Source organism: Oncorhynchus gorbuscha, linkage group LG10, assembly GCF_021184085.1.
Source record: "Oncorhynchus gorbuscha isolate QuinsamMale2020 ecotype Even-year linkage group LG10, OgorEven_v1.0, whole genome shotgun sequence".
Classification (NCBI taxonomy): domain Eukaryota; kingdom Metazoa; phylum Chordata; class Actinopteri; order Salmoniformes; family Salmonidae; genus Oncorhynchus; species Oncorhynchus gorbuscha.
The window spans coordinates 29,743,310-29,750,809 of NC_060182.1; the positions used below are offsets into that span (position 1 = coordinate 29,743,310).

Here is a 7,500-nt window from a genome sequence, read left to right on the forward strand (position 1 = left end):
CAAAGAGGACGAGAGAGAATGAGAGAGAGGAGAGAGAGAGAAGGAGAGAGAGAATGAGAGAGAGGAGAAAGAGAAGGAGAGAGAGATGGAGAGAGAGAAGAGGAGAGAGAGAAAAGGAGAGAGAGAGAAGGAGAGAGAAAAGGAGAGAGAGAGAGGAGAGAGAGAGGAGAGAGAGGAGAGAGAGAGGAGAGAGAGAGAAGGAGAGAGGAGAGAGAGAGAAGGAGAGAGAGAGAGAAGGAGAGAGAGAGAAAGAGAGATAATCTGCTGGAGATCTTTGAGAAGGAGATAAATAGAGAGAGAAATAGAGAGTGTTTCTAGAGAGAAAAGGAGAGAGAGAGAAAGAGAGAGGAGAGAGCTGAGGAGAGAGACCTAGGAGGAGACTGTGACATAGAGAACAGAGAAAGATGACAGACAGACACAGAGAGATAGAGAAAACAAGAGGAGAGAGAGGACACAGAGAGAGAGAGAAGAGAGAGAGCAGGAGAGAAGAGAGAGTCAATGGAGAGAGAGAGAGGATGGGGGTATAGAGAGAGAGAAGGAGAGAGAGAGAGAAGGTAGCACTGCAGGAAAAAGATAATCTGCTGGATTATCTTTGAAAGGAAATAAATAGAAATAGATGTGTTTCTATCCAGGATAACAGTGGAAACAGCTTGGCTGAGGACAGAGACCTACTGTAGCACTGTGACATATATGAACATCAGAAAGATGACATGCACAGACACAGTATGACATAGAAAAACAACACAGACAGCACGGACACAAGCACACAACAACCACACACTGCATCTCAAACACTTCCAGTCAATGGAGGAAGGGTGAATCAGCGGGAGATGGGGGTATTTCATTGATAAAGTCCTGGCTCTGGTCCAGGTAGAAGTGTCTGCATTAGTCAGAGGATGGCAGAGCTTTCTCCCCTCCCTCCCCCTGTATCTCTCCTCCCTCCCCCTGTATCTCCCCTCCCCTCACTCCCCCTGTATCTCCCCTCCCCTCACTCCCCCTGTATCTCCCCTCACTCCCCCTGTATCTCTCCTCACTCCCCCTGTATCTCTCCTCACTCCCCTGTATCTCTCCTCACTCCCCCTGTATCTCTCCTCACTCCCCCTGTATCTCTCTCCCCTCACTCTCCCTATATCTCCACTCCCTCCCCTGTATCTCTCCTCACTCCCCCTGTATCTCTCCTCCCTCCCCCTGTATCTCTCCTCCCCTCCCTCCCCCTGTATCTCCCCTCCCCTCACTCCCCCTGAATCTCCCCTCCCCTCACTCCCCCTGTATCTCTCCTCACTCCCCCTGTATCTCTCCTCCCCTCACTCTCCCTATATCTCCACTCCCCCCCTGTATCTCTCCTCCCTCCCCTGTATCTCTCCCCTCACTCCCCTGTATCTCTCCTCCCTCCCCCTTTATCTCTCCTCCCCTCCCTCCCCTGTATCTCTCCTCCCTCCCCCTGTATCTCTCCTCTCCTCCCTCCCCCTGTATCTCCCCTCCCCTCCCTCCCCCTGTATCTCTCCTCCCTCCCAATGTATCTCTCCTCCCTCCACCTGTATCTCTCCTCCCCTCCCCCCCCCTGTATCTCTCCTCACTCCCCTGTATCTCCCCTCTCCTCACTCCCCCGGTATCTCTCCTCACTCCCCCTGTATCTCTCCTCACTCCCCCTGTATCTCTCCTCACTCCCCTGTATCTCTCCTCACTCCACCTGTATCTCTCCTCACTCCCCCTGTATCTCCCCTCACTCCCCCTGTATCTCCCCTCACTCCCCTGTATCTCTCCTCACTCCCCCTGTATCTCTCCTCACTCCCCCTGTATCTCTCCTCACCCCCTGTATCTCCCCTCACTCCCCTGTATCTCCCCTCACTCCCCCTGTATCTCTCCTCACTCCCCTGTATCTCTCCTCACTCCCCTGTATCTCCCCTCACTCCCCTGTATCTCTCCTCACTCCCCCTGTATCTCCCCTCACTCCCCCTGTATCTCTCCTCACTCCCCTGTATCTCTCCTCACTCCCCTGTATCTCCCCTCACTCCCCCTATATCTCCCCTCACTCCCCCTGTATCTCCCCTCACTCCCCCTGTATCTCCCCTCACTCCCTCTGTCAGGAATCTGGCACTCACTCCCCCTGTATCTCTCCTCACTCCCCTGTATCTCTCCTCACTCCCCCTGTATCTCCCCTCACTCCCCCTGTATCTCTCCTCACTCCCCCTGTATCTCCCCTCACTCCCCTGTATCTCCCCTCACTCCCCCTGTATCTCCCCTCACTCCCCTGTATCTCCCCTCACTCCCCTGTATCTCTCCTCACTCCCCTGTATCTCTCCTCACTCCCCTATATCTCCCCTCACTCCCCCTGTATCTCCCCTCACTCCCCCTGTATCTCTCCTCACTCCCCCTGTATCTCCCCTCATCTCCCCTCACTCCCTCTGTCAGGAACCTGGCACTCACTCCCCCTGTATCTCTCCTCACTCCTCACTCCTCCTGTATCTCTCTCCTCACTCCCCTGTATCTCCCCCTCACTCCCTCTCCTCAGGAACCTGTATCTCTCCTCACTCCCCCTGTATCTCCCCTCACTCCCTCTGTCAGGAACCTGGGCTCTCCTCACACTCCCTGTATCTCCCCTCACTCCCCCTGTATCTCCCCTCACTCCCTCTGTCAGGAACCTGGCACTCACACTCCCTGTATCTCCCCTCACTCCCCCTGTATCTCCCCTCACTCCCTCTGTCAGGAACCTGGCACTCACATTCCCTGACTGGGCTCTACCTCCCTCTCAGTTGCAATGCAGAGCAGACGATGGCTGTCTGACTCCCTCACTATTCCTTAGATAGACAGTAAATGTACAGCACTGTGCATGGTGGACCCACTGTAGTAATACTTGGTCCAGAGAGCTAACTAGAGACAGGTGGACAGACAGAGAGACAGACAGTGACAGACACTCACTTTTTGAAGTGGCAGGGGTGGCGTCCGATGTTGACAAACACAGAACTGCCGGCGTTGAGGTGGTTGCCCTCAATGGTGACCCTGGTGCCCCCAGAGAGAGGACCCTGAGCAGGCAGCACTCGAGTGAAGAAAGGTGTCTGGAGATGGAGGTAAACCATAACACATATGTTTATACATTTAGATTAGCAAAAAACAAAATCATCAATACTCAGTCTAATGTAAGGATCCATCTAGTGTGTCATCTGGCTATGACTTACCACAAAGGTGAATGCCCGGGGTGAGAGGGCCCTGTAGTCCGTCAGGCAGTCCCTCACACACACCTCCACGTTGGCCTCCTGCACCCGGTAGCCCGTGGCATCATTTAGCAAACACACAATTCTGTACGTGGAAGAGGCGAGGGTAGGGAAGGTTCAGCGAGAGAGAGAGATGGCGGGAGGGAGAGGGGAGTTAGGGATTCACATGAGCATTCACCCGTGAGGTCAGCTGTTACCGACTGTAAAGGTGTCTGATATTTGCGTAGTGAATCCTCCAAATTTTAAAGGAGCATTCGCCATCAACGCGGCGTTTGGATATATTGTTTGATCTATATGAATAGAGTAGAGCAGGGAGGCGAATATCACAGGAGAGGAAGGAAGATACTCAAGATGGGGAGAGGAAACAATAGACACTGAGAGAAAGAGAGCCAAATGACAGGTGAAGAGAGATGGAGAGAAAGACAACGTCAACAAGAAGGAGGACAGGAGATAAACACTGAGGAGAGGAGGATGAACACAGAGCACAGGTGTAGAGGGAGGGGCGATGGTAATATGAAAGTGGTGAGAGCCAGGTAGCTGAGCCTCCTCACCTCTCAGCGCTTATGTACTCCTCCTCAATGGGGATACAGGGCACCTTCCCCAGACGCACTCCTGTCAGGATGTCCCTGAACTGTAGGCCCAGGTTCTCCCCCGTGATGGTCAGCCTGGTGCCCCCCTGTCTCGGCCCCGTCTCCGGAAACAGCTGCAACACAGGGAGGGAGGGGAAGATCAATGACTGTCTGGTTAGAAGCCACTGAGAGACAAGGTGAGGCCAACCGCTGTATTGTCAGTGTAGGCAGCGCAGACCAAAGGGGACTGAGAGAGAAGAGAGAGAAGTCTGTGAATGGTGTAACAACAGTAAGGTTCTCTCCCTTTCTCTCTTGTTCACCCAAACACCATAATCCAGCCAGCCATGTTTTAATGAAGAAAAATCACCTCTCCGCTTTGAAAAACAGAAAAACCTTGTGCGGCGCCCAGCGAAAGGCCTCTTGTCCACCTAACTGAAACATATTACGCCGGCTCCCTCGTCACTGCTTTGTAGCAACGTGCCACACAGCAGCGCCATAATGTGATTTATTTAGCCAAATTACTCCCCGTAACGAGGACAGGTGTGGCATGACAAAACAAACATGGTGACTGATGTGAGGCGGCAGCATCCGGGAGGCGGCCTCTAACAACCATCACAAGGTAATTATGGGTAATCTCACTGGCTGCCTGTTCCACCACATGGTTGGCTGGGCAGAGCATGTCGGGGAAACGGCACCCTGGCATGTCCCGAGGCATGGTGGCGTTTCATTGGCTGACCATGCCTGGGTTCTGTAGTGGCCACAGGAGCAACCCCCGAGGCCAGGCACTCACAGCAGACTAACCTCACCCAGCTCCAGAGCTATCCCTCTACCACATGATGACATGGTAGTGGTAGCTAAAGGCCTGTGTGAAGCAGCGTGACACTGCTGCGGTTGGACTGGGAACCAGGGTGACATGGCCAACATGAGGCAGGCTATAAACGGGGTTGTTAATGTGTTCCAGGAGAAGCTGGTGAAGGATGGATGTCAGCAGGCAGTGGACTGTTTAGGGAAGGACAGCAGGGCCTATAGAAACAGTACAGCAGACAAACACGGTATGAACCTACCCTGACAATGGGGGAGTGAGGGGGTTGTTGTGAGGCTGAGGGGCGACTCTTGTAGCCACAATAACAACCAAAACAAAATGAATGGTGTAGCACCTTCAGTAGGTTGTGAGATACACACATTGTCTGAGACCATCCGAGGCCTCTGTGTTATATAGCCTTTCTAGAGTCTGACTGTCCTACTCCCAGGAACCCCTAGGACCTGGCACGAGGAAAACACTAGCCTCTGAACACTGAACTCTGCCAATGAGAGTTAAAACAGTGAAGTAGTGTGCTTTAATTGGTTTCAGAGGGGTTACTTCACATGACACCCCCCCCCACACACACACACACACACAGACACACTCCCTGACAGAATGAGAGGAGAGAGCGAGGGCAAAAGAGAGAAAGAGAGAGAAAGAGAGAGACAGAAAGAGAGAGAAAGAAAGAGAGAAAGAAAGAAAGAGAGAAAGAGAGAGAGAAAGAGAGAGAGAGAGAGAGAGAGAGAGAAAGAGAGACAGAGAGAGAGAAAGAGAGAGAAAGAAAGAGATAGAGAAAGAAAGAAAGAAAGAAAGAAAGAAAGAAAGAAAGAAAGAAAGAAAGAAAGAGAGAGAGAAACAAAGAGAGAGAAACAAAGAGAGAGAAAGAGAATGAAAGAGAGAAACGGAAAAAGAGAGAGAGAAAGAGAGAGAGAGAGATCGAGAGAGAAACAAAGAGAGAGAAAGAAAGAGAAAGAAAGAGAGAGAGAAAGAGAGAGAGAAAAATATAGAGAAAGAGAGAAAGAAAAATATAGAGAAAGAGAGAGAAAGAGAGACAGAGATAGAAAGAGAGAGAAAAAGAGAGAGAAAGAGAGACAGCGAGAGAGAAAGAGAGAGATAGAAAGAGATAGAGTGAGAGAAAGTAAGAGAGACAGAAAGAGAGAGAAAGAAAGAGAGAGAAAGAGAGAAATGGAGAAAGAGAGAAAGTGAGAGAGAAAGAGAGAGAGAAACAAAGAGAGAGAAAGAAAGAGAAAGAGAGATAGAGAGAAAGAGAGAGAAACAGAGAAAGAGAAAGAAAGAGAGAGAAAGAAAGAGAGAGATAGAGAGAGAGAAAGAGAGAGAAACAGAGAAAGAGAAAGAAAGAGAGAGAAAGAGAGACAGCGATAGAAAGAGAGAGAGAAAGGAAGACAGAGAGAGAAAGAGAGAGACAGAGATAGAGAGAACGAATGAGAGAAAGAGAGAGAGAGAAAGAGACAGTTGAAGTCAGAAGTTTACATACACCTTAGCCAAATACATTTAAACTCAGTTTTCACAATTCCTGACATTTAATCCTGGTAACAATTCCCTGTCTTAGGTCAGTTAGGATCACCACTTTATTTTAAGAATGTGAAATGCCAGAATAATAGTAGAGATAATGATTTATTTCAGCTTTTATTTCTTTCATCACATTCCCAGTGGGTCAGAAGTTTACATACACTCAATTAGTATTTGGTAGCATTGACTTTCAATTGTTGAGCTTGGGTCAAAAGTTTTGGGTAGCCTTCAACAAGTTTCCCACAATAAGTTGGCTTGCAAGCCTCCCCCTTTTCCTCCAAACATAACGATGGTCATTATGGCCAAACTGTTCTATTTTTGTGTCATCAGACCAGAGGACATTTCTCCAAAGAGTACGATCTTTGTCCCCATGTGCAGTTGCAAACTGTAGTCTTGCTTTTTTTTATGGCGGTTTTGGAGCAGTGGCTTCTTCCTTGCTGAGCGGCCTTTCAGGTTATGTTGATATAGGACTCGTTTTACTGTGGATATAGATACTTTTGTACCTGTTTCCTCCAGCATCTTCACAAGGTCCTTTGCTGTTGTTCTGGGATTGATTTGTACTTTTTGCATCAAAGTACGTTCATCTCTAGGAGACAGAACGCGTCTTCTTCCCGAGCGGTATGACGGCTGCGTGGTCCCATGGTGTTTATACTTGCGTGCTATTGTTTGTACAGATGAACGTGGTACCTTCAGGTGTTTGAAAATTGCTCCCAAGGATGAACCAGACTTGTGGAAGTCTACAATTTATTTTCTGAGGTCTTGGCTGATTTCTTTTGATTTTCTCATGATGTCAAGCAAAGAGGCACTGAGTTTGAAGGTAGGCCTTGAAATACATCCACAGGTACACCTCAAATTGACTCAAAGTATGTCAATTAGTCTATCAGAAGCTTCTAAAGCCATGACATCATTTTCTGGAATTTTCCAAGCTGTTTAAAGGCACAGTCAACTTAGTAAACTTCTGACCCACTGGAATTGTGATACAGTGAATTGTAACTAAAATATTATGTCTGTAAACAATTGTTGGAAAAATTGCTTGTGTCATGCACAAAGTAGATGTCCCAACTGACTTGCCAAAACTATAGTTTGTTAACAAGAAATTTGTGGAGTGGTTGAAAAATTAGTTTTAATGACTCCAACCTAAGTGTATGTAAAATTCCCACTTCAACTGTATATATATATATATATATATATATATATTGAGAGAGAGAGAGAGAGAGATGAAGAGAGAGAGATACTCTATATATACAGAGAGGAAGATCATGTGCATAGGGACAAACGAGAGCCCACTTATACAGTGGAATACCACATTGTTCCACTTGGATTGAAACATGGACAAGTACTGATTGTTAGAGATGTATCTTAGCCACAGCGGGAACATACTAGATCA

At 48.6% G+C, this 7,500-nt stretch overlaps 1 pseudogene; it reads right to left on the reverse strand.

Annotated features, from left to right (window-relative positions):
* LOC124045843 overlaps positions 1–7,500 on the reverse strand; it is a 329,729-nt pseudogene that overhangs the window by 41,893 nt on the left and 280,336 nt on the right.